The sequence below is a fragment of the Equus caballus genome, chromosome 1, assembly GCF_041296265.1.
Source record: "Equus caballus isolate H_3958 breed thoroughbred chromosome 1, TB-T2T, whole genome shotgun sequence".
In the NCBI taxonomy this organism is placed as follows: domain Eukaryota; kingdom Metazoa; phylum Chordata; class Mammalia; order Perissodactyla; family Equidae; genus Equus; species Equus caballus.
Window position 1 is genome coordinate 186,134,923 of NC_091684.1, and position 15,048 is coordinate 186,149,970.

A 15,048-nucleotide genomic window follows, 5' to 3' on the forward strand; every position below is an offset into this window, starting at 1 on the left:
GGTTTTTATTTTTCTGTGTTCCACAATCCCAGGCTCTAAAAGGCTGTTTTCTCTCCCTCCCTCCTTCTCTCTCTCCTTCTGTCTTCCTGCCTTTGTCTCCATGTCTGTCTCTGGCTCTCTCTCTCTCTGCCCTCCCCAGTGGTACCTGGCATGTGGTAGGCACTCAGTACATATTCATGGGAAGAATGAGTAAACACCAGGCACTCAGTAAATACTTACCGAATTTATGCAAATATAATAAAGTTGCTATTTCTGCTGTCAATTCAGGAACAGTAACCTGCCTGGTGGGGATGGGGGTGGAGGGAACACCAGAGGAGCAGAGAGGATGGTGGAAGGAGGACAAAGAAAGGAGAAACCGTACTTAATACGGACAGACCAGAATGTAAGCAGAGCCAGTCTTTTACTTTCCAGGTTTTGATTCACAGGGAAATGTGTTCTATGCCTTCCTTAGGGTTTGAGGTGGAATTTTTTTTGTCTTTTGTGTTGATGTGTTTCCACTGCGGAAGTTAAATTGCTATTAGGGTCTTAAAATATCAGAATGTTACATATAGTTGAGACAAGAATAAAGATAGAAAGAATAGGAGAAAAGAAAAAGAAAAGTAGTCTTTATTAAACATTTCCGTGATTTATCATGAAAATGAACATTAAGTTGTGGTCACCAGAGACTCTAGCAGAAGGATAAACTTGGAGGCTACAGTTTGGGCAATTCATTCTGTCCTAAATCTGTTACTAAGAATATTTTCATATGCTATTTATGTGTTTTCTTTCATATCTTTTTTCTGTCATATCATATACCAGTACCAGTTTTCTGCTGCAAACAACAAAAAGACTTTTAAGCAGAGCTATGTATGTTTTCTACAGAATTAACTTGGTTTCCTCTTCTATTACTTGTCCTTTTTTTTTTGCTGAGGAACCCTGACCTACTGCCAATTTTCCTCTTTTTGTATGTGAGCCACCACCACAGCATGGCCACTGACAGATGAGTGGTGTAGGTCTGTGCCTGGGAACCGCCAAACTTAACCACTAGGCTACCAGGGCTGGCCCATACTTCTGTCTGTTTTTAATCCTCTTTTTCCTATTTGCACCCCACATAAACCTGGATATGTTGTCATTTTCTCCTCTACAAAGAAAAATTCAAGATATCCTGTTACATTGATGGAGTCAACCAAAGAATCTGCAATAGCTGAAAAAAATCAGAGAAATTCTGAATGGTATAAATTAAAATTGCTCTTGGAAACTTTCTTCTATAAAATAACTTCATCAGGAGTGAGCCTACTTGTTTGCAGGACTGTGTTTCTCCTATGTTCTCACTCAAAGCAATAGCCCTGTCCAAAATACAATGGCATATTTTATTTATTTATTTATTTTTTTGAGGAAGACTAGCCCTGAGGTAGCATCTGTGGCCAATCCTCCTCTTTTTGCTGAGGAAGACTGGCCCTGAGCTAACATCCGTGCCCATCTTCCTCTACTTTATATGTGGGACACCTACCACAGTATGGCTTGCTAAGCGGTGCCATGTCCGCACCCGGGATCCGAACTGGTGAACCTCAGGAGACCGAAGTGGAACGTGCACAGTTAACCACTGCGCCACCCGGCCAGCCCCACAACAGGCATATTTGATTATCAGAGAAAAATTAAAAAATTCAGCCAAGAAGAGGGCTGTAAGACTTTTGCCAAAATTATGTTTAAAAGAAAATACTTTGCTTAATAGTAGCTTGTATAAACAACAATATTATCACTTTTTTTTAAGTTTACAAAAATTTATTCAGTTCCCACATTCACGGCTTGTATGTCGGTCTCATCAGAGCTTGTTTTGAGGAAGCATTATGATATATGGAAAAAGAAACGAATTATTCAAGGAATTTGGGTTCCAGTTCCTCTCAGCATCAGTTTTCTCAATAAAATCAAGATAAGGTCTGCCACTCAGGCTTTTGTAAAATTCAGGAAATAATAGTGTTTTCAACTATGATCTTTAGAATTAGATAGATGGGAATTAGATAGTCTCTTTCAGGTCTTACTTTCTCTGAGATCCCTGGCACATAGTTTAATCTCTCTGAGCTTCATTTTCCTCATATGTAAACCACATCAGTAATTGTGGTAATTAGCTGAGAAATGGTATGGAAAGTTACTTCTATAATGGCTGACACATCTTGTAATCTTCCTTTCCTTTCCTTCGTAGACTTTTAATAGAGCATTTTGTATACTAGTTATTTCAAGATTTGCTCTCTCACTAGACTATAAACTCCCTGAGGACAGAGACCATATAGGTTTCGTCTAAAGCTGTGTGCCAATCTTCCTACAGGGTGCCCTTTACAAAATGCCCTCGATAAATATTTGTTGGATGGAAGAATGAATGTCCGTTTCCCTCCCTTTCTCTTGCAGAGGCACTCAGTTTAATGTTTGGTGAATGAATGAAATAATTTTAAAAAATAAAAAATGTAACATGTTATTAATAATAATTATATGGCTGGCATGCCCGAGGAAAAAAGGAAACATCATTGCAAAACAAACTGGCACAAATGTAATTTAGATACAGCATGCCGAGCCCACTGCCTGATTTTTCTCTTCCCAATGACTCAAGTACTAAAATTCTTTGAAAGTATAAGCTCTGCCCACTGGAGATATATTTATTATGAAAAGAAAAACCCAGAGAATTCTCTTTGAAATATTGCTTGTGAAAACTAGAATTCAAACTTATGTTTAAAGTCATGAACATCCCAAGAAAAATAGGTAATCTTCAATCTCCCAAATATGAATATGCTAGGTTACAATTTTTTGTGGTCAGGTTTATTCAAATTTAAGAGATTTTTTTAAACCAATAGATTAATTTTTTGTTTTAGAGATTGGCGCCTGAGCTAAGAACTGTTGCCAGTCTTCTTCTTTTTTTTTCTTCTCCCCAAAGCCCCCCAGGACATAGTTGTAGATTCCAGTTGAGAGTGCCTCTTGTTGTGCTAATTTTTTTAATAGATTTTAGTTTTGTAGATCAGTTTTAGGTTCACAGCAAAATTGAGAGGAAGGTGTGGAGATTTCCGTATTCCTGGCTTCCACACGTGCAGTCTCCCTCCTTACCAACATCCCCCACCAGAGTGGTCCGTTTGCTCCAATTGATGAACTACACTGACATTTCATTGTCACCCAAGGACCATAGTTTACATTAGGTTCACTTTTGGTGATGTATATTTTATGAATTTGGACAAATGTCTAATGACATGTGTCCACTGTTATAGTATCATGCAGAGTATTTTTACTGCCCTAAAAGTCTTCTGTGCTCCATGTATTCATCCCTCCCCCAGCCCCTGGCAACCACTGATCTTTTTACTGAACAGACTTATTTTTTTAAGCAGTTTTAAATTTATAGGAAAATTGAGCCAATAGTATGGAGAGTTCCCATACGCCCAACTCCCACTCAGTTTCCCCCATTATTAACATCTTATGTTAGTATGGTATATTTATTACAATTAATGAACCAATAGTGATATCTTATTATTAACTAAACTCCATAGTTTATTCACATTTCCTTATTTTTTATCTAGTATCCTTTTTTTGTTCCATGATCTTATCCAGGATACTTTATTACATTTAGTTATCATTTCTCCTTAGGCTCCTGTTGGCAGTGATAGTTTCTCATTAGACTAACGTTGCTGGTTTTGGGGAGGAAGATCACAGAGGTAAAGTGCCAATTTCATCACATTGTATCAATGGTACATGCTATCAACATGACTTATCACTGTTGCTGTTGACCTTGATCGCCTGGCTGAAGTATTATGTGTCATGTTTCTTCATTGCAAAGTGGTTTTTCTTGTTGTTGTTGTTCTTTTGCCTTTTCCATACTGCACTCTTTGGAGGGAAATCCCTTTGTGCAGCCATTATTTCTTAGTTGGTTGCATTTTATTATAAAGCTTGTACATTTACTTCTATTGCTTTCGACATTGTATCTGTTTTAGTTTCATTACTTGTGAATGAGAAGGTTGAAATTCCAACTGTGAGGCAATGGTAAGAGTAGGAGCAGAATGCTTACCAAGTGAATCCTAATGAAACACAAATGGCAAGGATCTGAATTTAGCATTAGAAAATTAAGAACCAAAGAAGTAATCAAGAGATAGACCAACAGTTCTCAAAGCGTTTGGGCTCAGGATCAAAATTATTGAGGACTCTCAAAGAGCTTTTGCTAATCTATTACATTATTAAAAATTAAAGCTGAGGAAACTACAAAATTCTGATGAAAGAAATCAAAGACATAAATAAACAGAGAGATAGTTCGTGTTCATGGAATGGAGCATTCAGTTTTTTTAAGATGTCAGTTCTTCCAAACTTGATCTGTAGACTCAACACAATACCAATCAAAACCCCAGCACGTTATTTTGTACATGTGAACACGTTGATTCTCAAGTTTATATGGAAAGGCAAAAGATCCAGAATAGCCAACATTAACACCGAAGAAGAATAAAGTTGCTACAGCCTGATTTCAAAACTTACTATACAACTATAGTAATCAAGACAGTATGGTTTTGGTGGAAGAACAGACAAAGCAATGGACAAAACAGAATAGAGACCCCAGAAATAGGCCCATACAAATATAGTCCACTGATGTTTCACAAAGGAGTACAGGTAATTCAATGGAGAAAGAGTAATCTTTTCAACAAATGGTGCTGGAACAAGTGGACATCCTCATGCAAAAAAATGAACCTAGACATAGACCTTACATCTTTCACAAAAGTGAACTTGAAATGGAGCATATCTAAAGGTAGAATGCAAAACTATAAAACTTCTCAAAGAAAACTTAGGAGAAAATCTAGGTGAGCTTTCATTTGGTGATGAGTTTTTAGACATAGCACCAAAAGCATGATCCATGAAAGAAAAAATTGGTAAGTTGGATTTTATTAAAATCAAATGTTCTGCCCTGTGAAAGACACTGTTAAGAGGCTCGCAAGACAAGCCACAGACTGGGAGAAAACTCTTGCAAAATACATGTCTGATAGAAGACTTGTTTAAAATATACAAAGAACTCTTAAAACTCAACAATAAGAAAACAAGTGATTCAATTAAACAATGGTCAAAAGACTGAATAGACACCTCACCAAAGAAGATACAGTGTATACAAATGACAAGCATATGAAAAGATCCTCAATATCATTTGTCATTAGAGGATTACAAATTAAAACAACAGTGAGATGCTACTACACACATATAAGGATGACTAAAATTCAAAACACTGGCAACACCAAATATTGGTGGAAATGCAGAGCACAGGGACTCTTATTCATTGCTGGTGGGACTGTAAAATGGTACAGCCTACTTTGGAAGACAGTTTGGCAGTTTCTTATAAAGCTAAACATAGTCTTACCATATGACCCAGCAATGGCACTCCAAGGTATTTACCCAATTGATTTGAAAATATGTCCTCACAAAAATCTGCACACAAATGTTTATAGTATCTTTATTCATAACTCCCAAATCTAGAAGAACCACGATGTCCCTCAAAAGGTGAATGAATAAACAAATGGTGGTACATCCAAACAATGGAATATTATTCACTAATTAAAAGAAATCAAGCCATGACGACACAGGGATGAATCATTTTTTTAAAAAATTTTTTTTAAAGATTGGCACCTGAGCTAACAACTGTTGCCAATCTTTTTTGTCTTTCTGCTTTTTTCTCCCCAAATCCCCCCAGTACACAGCTGTATATTTTAGTTGTGGGTCCCTCTAGTTGTGGCACATGGGACGCCGCCTCACCGTGGCCTGATGAGCGGTGCCGTGTCCGCGCCCAGGATCCGAACCAGAGAAACCCCGGGCCGCCGCAGCAGAGCGCGCAAACGTAACCACTCGGCCACGGGGCCTGCCTGGGATGAATCTTAAATACATAATACTAAGTGAAAGAAGCCAGTCTGAAAAGGCTAAAGCTGTATGATTATAATTATATGACATTCTGGAAAAGGCATTATTATAGCAACAGTAAAAATCAGTGTTTGCCAGGGGCTTGGAGGGGAGGGAGAGAATGTGGAATAGGCGAAGCACAGGGGATGTTTTAGGGTGGTGAAATCATTCTAGATGATACTGTCGTTGTGGATACTTGACTCTAGGCATTTCTCAATACTCATAGAGCTTTATAGCACACAGAATGCAGCTCAATATATGCAAATTAAAAGAAATCATTTAGGAGATCAGAGGATCCCAGGTTGGAACACAGGATATGACAAAATAATTTAACTGTTTTACAATGTATGAAACAGCCTCACTGGAAAAGGTGTGGGAAAGGTATTCGTTCAGAAATGAGTGGAATCTGTAAGACTAAAGGCTCAAGAAAATGTACATCGACACTGCACTCTAGTTGACAAAGTTGTTTCCCATGAGGGTATGGGTTAACAATTCTGATACTGCTATACATGTATACTGGAATTAAATAATTAGGTAAGTGGATGGCAGATGGTGGGACCCAAGTTTCTCATTGTTGGAATGGGAGTTTTTCAGATAAGCATGGGGAAGAGGGTAGAATGATCCACCTGGAGTGGATTCGAATTGAAGACATCAGTATGAACTCATGTTTAAATTAATATCTACAGATAGTTACATATAGAAATATTTGTAGATATGTGTATATAGATAGATTAGTAAACATATATATTTCCTTGTTCTGTCAGCTGAGAGGGCTTAGAAGCAGTGACACCCTAGTAGCAGCAAGCACTCCTAGCGCTCAGATCTTGGTTTTTAAGACCATTTTCCAATTAAAAAACCAAGGCTCTTTGGAATAATGGCCGATTCCAGGATTGGAGCAGAACATATCAAGCTGAGCCTGGAGCATTTTGTAGTGCCAGAAAGTAAAGTGCTACACACACACACACACACACACACACACACACAGAAATGATGGGAGTATGTCAACTGAAAGAGCACCTGATGCTCAAAGCTGAAACAATGTGAACAACAAAATAAAATAGTATTATATTATAACACCCCAAAATAAAATAAATATCCATGAGTCCATACTGATATAAATAAATGATTGAATAAATAAATAGAGAAGAGACAAATTTCCCATGCAAAAAGAAATCCAAAAAAATTATATAGATACCCAAGGAGGTGGAGAATAACTCCCTACTTCTTAGGTGTGGTCTGCACATAATGAGTTTCTTCCAAAGAGTATAGTATGGAAGGGGCAAGGGGAGTAACTTTACGGTGGAGAAACGACGAACACTACCTTAGCCAGGTGATCAAGGTCAACATCAACAGTGATAAGTCATGTTGATAGTGTGTGCCCTTGATATAACGTGATGAAAATGGCACTTCACCTCTGTGGTCTTCCTCCCCCAAACCTATAACCTCAGTCTAATCATGAGAAAAAGTTAGATAAATCTCAGTTGACCAGTACTCCTCAAGACTGTCAAGGTCATCAAAACCAAGGAAAGTCTGAGAAACTATCACCGCCAAGAGGAGCCTAAGGAGAAATGATGACTAAATCCAAGAAGGTATTCTGCATGAGATCCTGAGGTAGAAAAAGGACATTAGGTAAAACCTAATGGAATCTGATAGACTATGTAGTTTAGTTAATAATAATGTATCATTATTGGTTCATTCATTGTAACAAATGTACTATACCATTTGTAAGTAAAGAAAACCATGTGCAGGGCGTATGGGAACTCTGTATTATTAGCTCAATTTTTCCTATAAATCTAAAACTGTTCTAATAATTAGAGTCTCTTAAAAAAATTAAACCCGAGAAATTTTAAAAATATTTTAATATGCTTAAAAATGACAGTGATAAGCCATTGCATGATAACATTAATGATTTTTTGAAAAATGTATTTATGAAAAGATATGTTTATGAAAAAATAAAAATATTTATTTTTCAAAACATATTTAGTGAGAAAAGTGTCACTTTTACTTTTTTTTTCAAATCTCTTTAATGTTTGGCTTAGGAGAAGACAATTTTATTCTTACAATGTAATATGTTCTTTTGGCTGAAGTATATGAAAAAAATCTGACCTCATATATATATGTAATTTGAAAAGGGGAATATTTTTATACCATTTCAGATAATTGTGGACATCACACTAAAACTAAACTCAACTCAACAAGTGGTAGTTTCTTAAAGATCGATTGCAATGTGGAATATGAAAGCATATCAGCAAACTTTTTGTATTTTTTACACAAAAATCTTGCACTTTAAATGGACCTTTTACCCAGGCATAATTTTGTAACATTATGCATTTGCCATTTGGAAAATAACTGTTCACCGAGTTATACAGATATTCCAAATGTTAATACCTTTCGTTAAACAATATAAATATCTAAAAAACATCACACACATCAGAAAATCCTTTAAGTATTGGAAAGTTGTCATTCTCACTGTGGTGGATAAAAGTTTTCCAAATTCCTAGTTTTCCTTTGGAAGCTTGAATTTTATCCTTGGTAACAAATACTGTCAATTGTTTTACTAAAAGTGATGGGCTCACTTTGTTTATTTGATTTTTTGTGAAAATATTTGCCAGGTATCCAGGTCTGAATAACTGTAGTTTGTCAGTTCTTTCAAGGAAAAATGCCGTTCCTTGAATCAAGTTGTTAGGTGAGCTCACAGCTCAGTTGCACAAGTGTTTTTCCTTAAGCCCACCGTCGTACCTCAGTAGGCAGCATTAGTGCATTATTTATGCTACTTCCCATTTTGCCACAGAAAACATTAAAAAGATGTGCACTCAATGCTTGGGATTTCATAAAGAATAATTTTTACTGCTTCATCAAGGACATTCATAAGTGAAACTGGCAGTGAGGAATACAATGACTGTTAGAACACTTTGGTACCATTGCCTTCATGATAATGTGCCAACCATTTTACTTATCATTGCTTTTGCACCATCTGTTCCAACGTCAATAGATTTTGTAATTTCTCTGTTGTAATTTCATGGATTATGATTTAATTTTTAGAGAAAACAGGTAACATTCACACACAAGTCAAGAAGCATTAGAAGAAACAGTATGATTGGTTATGGACAGAGAGAGCTGAAAATCATATACAATGAGTGTAGAACTTCTTAAATGAAATATATTTTTCAGGAGATTTGTTGAAGCAAAGGCTACTGACATTATTTCTTAGTATAAGGAAATGAATCAAATTCAAAGAGAAGGGAGATAAGTAAACTATATCTATATCCTCCCTCTCATTCCCCAAATTTAATCCATTACTAAGTTTTGTCAATTTCACCTCCTAACTATCTCACATTTGTCCATTTCTTTTCACCATGCAGCCTCCACCCCTGTCCAAGCCACCATTATCTTACCTCAACATCTGATTGACTTATTCCTTTCCCTTGTTCCTATCCAATCCATTTCCTGCTAAGCAACCAGTGATCTTTTTAAAAGATCTGATCTTAAATTAATGTAATCTAATCTCATCTTCCCGTCCTACAGACTTTCCAGTGGCAACCCACTGCATTTAGGATTCAAAAAGAAAAATCAAATTTCCTTACCATAATCTACCAGGCCCTGTGAGATGTAGCCTTTGCCTGTCTCACCAACCTCATCCTGTGCCCCTTTCACACTTGAACACTAATGACCATCCACAGTGATCTCTTAATTCCTGGCACATAAACACCCTAAGGTCTTTCCTACATCAGAAACCTTACCTAGGCTAGCCCCTCAGCTTATGATTCCTCCTTCCCCTCCCAGCTGGGCTAACTCCCACCCATCTCTCAGGTCTTAGCTGAAATATTCCTTCTTTAGGAGGCCTTATCTGACAGCCACTCCCCATCTTAATCAGGTCTCTGTGTTATACTCTCATATAACACCAGTAGAGAGCATTCCTCAATTTGTATAGTGGTTAATTGTTTAATCTTTATCTCTGCACTTTTCTGTAAGCTCTGTGCAAGCATAGGCTGAGTCTGTTTTGTTCACCAATGAATCTCTTGAAACCAGCCAGTACCTGACATATAATAGACATTCAATAAATAGTTAATATAGAAATGAATATGAGAGGGACTTTTGATAATAATAGGTAAGAAATTATGATGGGAGATTTTAAAATATTTTATTCATTGTTTCCATTCAAAAAACATGCACATTTTAAAGAAAAAATTAGCTGTCTGTTTTAGTCAGAACTCTTTCAGCTGAAAGTAACAAACAACCAATCAAAACAACTTCAATGAAAAGAATTTAGGGGCTGGCCCGGTGGCATAGTGGTTAAGTTTGCACATGCCACTTCTGCAGCCCAGGGTTTGTGGGTTTGGATCCTGGACATGGACCTACACACCACTCATTGAGCCATGCTGTGGCAGCATCCCACATACAAAATAGAGGAAGACTGGTACAGATGTTAGCTCAGGGCTAACCTCACGCGCACACACACACACACACACACACACACTCACAAATTTATTGGCTCATGTCACTGGAAGTCTGAGGATTAACATTGAACACATATAGATCCAAGTGCCTACATAATGTTATCAGGAATCCTCCTCTCTATTTCAGCTCTGCTTTTCCTCTAGGTTGGTTCTCATCCCACTTCTCCCTTCCCCGAGTCACATGTGGAAGGGAAAATGGCCCTAGCAAACTGAAGCTTACAAGCTTAATGGAACTTTTAATTTCAAAAGACAACTTCCTCCCTCCTGATAACTCCATTAAAAGTCCTGGCAATGCCCATCATGGCCTAGGTTGGTCCACATGTCCATCCCTAAACCAGGAGAATATAATATTCTGACTGCTCACCTGAACCATATGAGCTGAATGGAGTAGAGGGGGTTCTTGGACGGAAAGTCAGGGAACAATTATCTCAATGAGGGGGTGGATACTGGGGAGGCCAAAACAAAAGGTATCTACATTACTAATTATCCGGAAAAATTATTTGAAGAAGGACAGTACAGATTAAAAATAAAACTGCATATAAAATATTTACCTTTGAGAAAAATCTTAGAGAAAAGGAAAATTTTTCTACTTTAAAAAAAAAAGCACATGATGAGCTGAGCCATGAGACAGTGAACTAATTTATAGTTCTGGACTTATAGTTGAACTAATCCCAGAACTAATTTTTGCAAATAGAGAAATAATACAAGGATGGGTCCTGTACCAGTGAATGGGCTGTTTGAAGCACCTTTGGGTTGTTTCATTTGTAGTCAGTTGAAATTATGGTCTCATATAATTGGTAGAATTATAAATTGGTGTCATCTAGTTGTCATTGTAGATCCCTAGAGGCCCTTTAGTTTGAGTGATTGAAATGTTTACCCTGATTTGAGTACTAGCTGTTTGTCACAGCTTCTGGTCTCCTGCCTTTGTTTTTCCAGCTACCACCATCTGGCCTGGGTCAATCCATAGGGACAAGGTTTGTCGATTGTACAGCTGATGTCTCAGCTCCACCATGTGGTTGTGATTGGAATTAAGTTTGCTTCCCTTCAGAGGCAAGATCTGCTGATTAAAAAGAAGCAAGCGCAAGGAATATAATGAGGGTAAATCAGAGGAAAAAATGGACTTCTAGCTGCTTCCGTATATCTATTTTATTCCAAACAAAGATGAAACTAAGAATAATATAAAATGGCAGTTTTACTATTTTCTTCCTGCTCCTCAGAAAATACTTCCTGAATACAAATGCCCCACTTTGGAGACTAGTGACCTAGAAAAATCCTCACACATATGCCCCAAAAGATAGATACAACAATATTCATTGAGGCAACCTCTTGTAAATGAAAACATCTGAAGCAATCTAAATGTGCATTAACAGTAAAATGGGTAAAATTCTTAATATTCATTCAGTGGAATATATATACTCAATGGAATACCTTAGAGCAGGTTAAAATAACTGGATTAGAGCTACCTGTGTCACAATGGATAAATCTCAAAAACATTTTTGAGGGAAAAGGAAGTTGTCACATGATATGTAGTATTGAGGCCACTTTAAAATATGAGCACTTTAAAACGTATTAAACAATCCTACATATTATTTATGGATACATACATATACAAAAATTGTATGTACACATGCATGGCAATCAAAAACACCCAAGACAGGATAACGGTTAGTCTGGAAAGGGAAGGAGAGAATTGGGATTGAGGGGGGGTCTGGAGCAAATGTGGTAAAGTGCTAAGATTTGACAAAGCTTAGGGGTGAGTACTGTGTTTTATTTATATATATATATATATATATATAATCTAAATACCTATCTATGTGTTTAAATTATGTAATATTAAAATATTCAGTAAAACAGATTAGAAAAATGTTACCCCAAAGAAGATATGAGAGGAAAACTAGAAGGAAAAAGCCAAAATTATTTTAGGTCTACTTTGTGCCAGAGCAAACCCAGTAAGAAATGGAGTGGTTTAGGATCATCTACGTGAACACTACAGTGACCAAGAATTACGATAGGCGTACCATTGCAGAGAATGAGCCAAGAATGCAAATCTTCAAAAAATGAGGGGGAGTGACCTTGGGAGTATGTAGATGACAGTCACAAGGAGAGATACTGTGTGGCATATCCTGATGACAAGCTGGGGGTTTTTAGGGAGGAGAGAGGACAGCTGGAAGGAACGAGGAGGACAAGGAGCGTTCCTACTCCCTGACGAGGCTCAGTGGGAGTAGTGGTGCAAAGGAAGCAGAGTCCTAGGGGAGGGCCATGTTTCCTTCAGAACAAGAAAGTTAAGGGACCATTCAGAGTAGAGGGTGACGATATAGTGGATTTTGCTGATGACTGACCATTAGTTCTAGAGGGCTCTCTGTAAATGAGTAACTATGAATGGATTAATGAAGAGTGACATTTAAAATGTATCTAATGATTATGTAAGCCCTATGTAAAATATTTGTAAAGTGCTACATAAATGTAAGGCATCATTACTACCTCCTTAACTGCCTCAACTGAGGAAACTTCATTCTGCTTTCATAGTTTTCTTTACATTAATTTGTATTTTCTAAATTGACAATATTCTTTTCTAGCCTTATTAATTTATTTCCTTATGGTTCTTCTTACAATTCCCGACACATCTTTTCTAAAATCTATTTGGGGAGGGGGAGAGAAACTCTATTTTTAAGCAAAACACCATCAGGCAACTCTAACTGCATAATCTCCTATTATTCTGTTTGCCTTAAACACAAATATAGTGATGACAGGAATTGTAGAGCTGGAAGAGAACGTAAAGATAACATAATGCATGGGGCCGGCCCTGTGGCCGAGTGGTTAAGATCACCTGCTCCACTTTGGAGGCCCAGGGTTCACTGGTCTGGATCCTGGGTGTGCACCCTACACACCGCTCATCAAGCCATGCTGTGGCAGCATCCCACATAGAAGAACTAGAATGACCTCAACTAGGATATACAACTATGCACTGGGGCTTTGGGGAGAGAAAAAAGAGGAAGATTGGCAGCAGATGTTACTTTAGGGCCAATCTTCCTCACACACACACACACACACACACAAGATAACATAATGCAACATTCTCATTTTACACCTGACCAGAGATTATGTGGTTGGCTAAATTTTATTGGCTGGTTACTAGCAGAACCAGGGCTAGAATCCATGTCTCTTCTCCAACTTCCTTCTGCTTTTCTTTGAACAGCAGAAACAGCACCTGCTAGATTGGTGCCATATGATGGTGGTTAAGTGCAGGCTCTGATGTCAGACTACCCAAGTTCAAACCTTAAATCTGCTACTTATTAGCCGTGGGAACTTGGTCAAATAATCTTACTGCTCCATGCCTCAGTTTCCTTGTCTACAAAATGGAAGGCATCATCGTATCTACTTCATAGAGTTGTTATAAGGATTAAATGAATTAATGTTTTTAAAGCAGATAACAGTGCTTGACACGTAAAGAGTGACCAGAAATGTAAGCTACTGTTAGAATTTAGCATGCACTCTGCTGGCTGCTGATATAACAGAGATGAACAGAGGCCAGGGGTTTTACCCACAGCTGTATTTGTTTGATCTGAAGTTTAAGAAACAAAGCCAAACCAAACCACCAACAACAAAAACCACCCGAGATAATGTTTACAAATCTGAATATTTCACATAGAGATCTAAATTTCCAGTTTCTCTTGAACATTGGAAAGTCTGACATCTAGACGAGAATTCTGATGTAGTAACAATTGGCTGGAGCTGAAAGTAGCTGCCCCCTTTAGTCCACACCACTCCCATAATGTATGTGCATGTACTCACACCCTTCCAGTTTCCATCTTAGCTTTACCTGCCTGATTACCACATGCATTTGAAATTGCATCCCAGACTAAGACAATCCTGCTCCCAAGGAACTCACAATCCAATAGGTGAGATGTGTCTGCTAAACAATTCACCATACAGGATGATAGAAACAAGTACAAAGTTGCAAACTACTACAAAGTACAGTAGTAGCCTGAAAGAACATGAGTGTGTACTGGATGGTGGAGGTGCTGCTGGTGATGTATGTTAAGAAAGTGGCTTTGAAAAAGAAAAGGAGTGAAAGAGGGTTGCAGAGAGAATAGGATGTGCAAAGACATTGAAATGGGAAACAGTTTGTGTGTTTAGCAACTGAGGAGTTCAGTTTTGGAGAATATAGTAAGAAGGGAGAAGTAGGCTGACACTAGATAATACAAACCCCTTAATTTGGATTTCACCCTGTAAGAGATGGATAGCCCTTGAAATGTTCTCTGTCATTAAATTCTAACTTTATCTAATTAAAATCTAACTTTATCCAATTATGCCTGGATACTCTTACCATACTCCATCAAATGTCTTTGGATCTCATGTTTGAGAAAGAAATGCTGTACAATCCACAATATTCTATGAAATATCTTTCAATAGCAAATTGCCACTTCAAGAAGAAACCCTGAGGGGGCTGGCTTGGTGGCCTACTGGTTAAGTTCTCTTGCTCTGCTTTGGCGGCCTGGGGTTTGTGAGTTTGGATCTCAGGCATAGACTTGTATACCACCCCTCAAGCCATGCTGTGGCAGCATCCCACATACAAAATAGACGAAGACTGGCACAGATGTTAGCTCAGTGACAATCTTCCTCAAGCAAAAAAAGAGGAAGTTTGGCAACAGATGTTAGCTCAGGGCCAATCTTCCTCACCAAAGAAAAAGAAAAAAGCAACCCTGTCTTTATA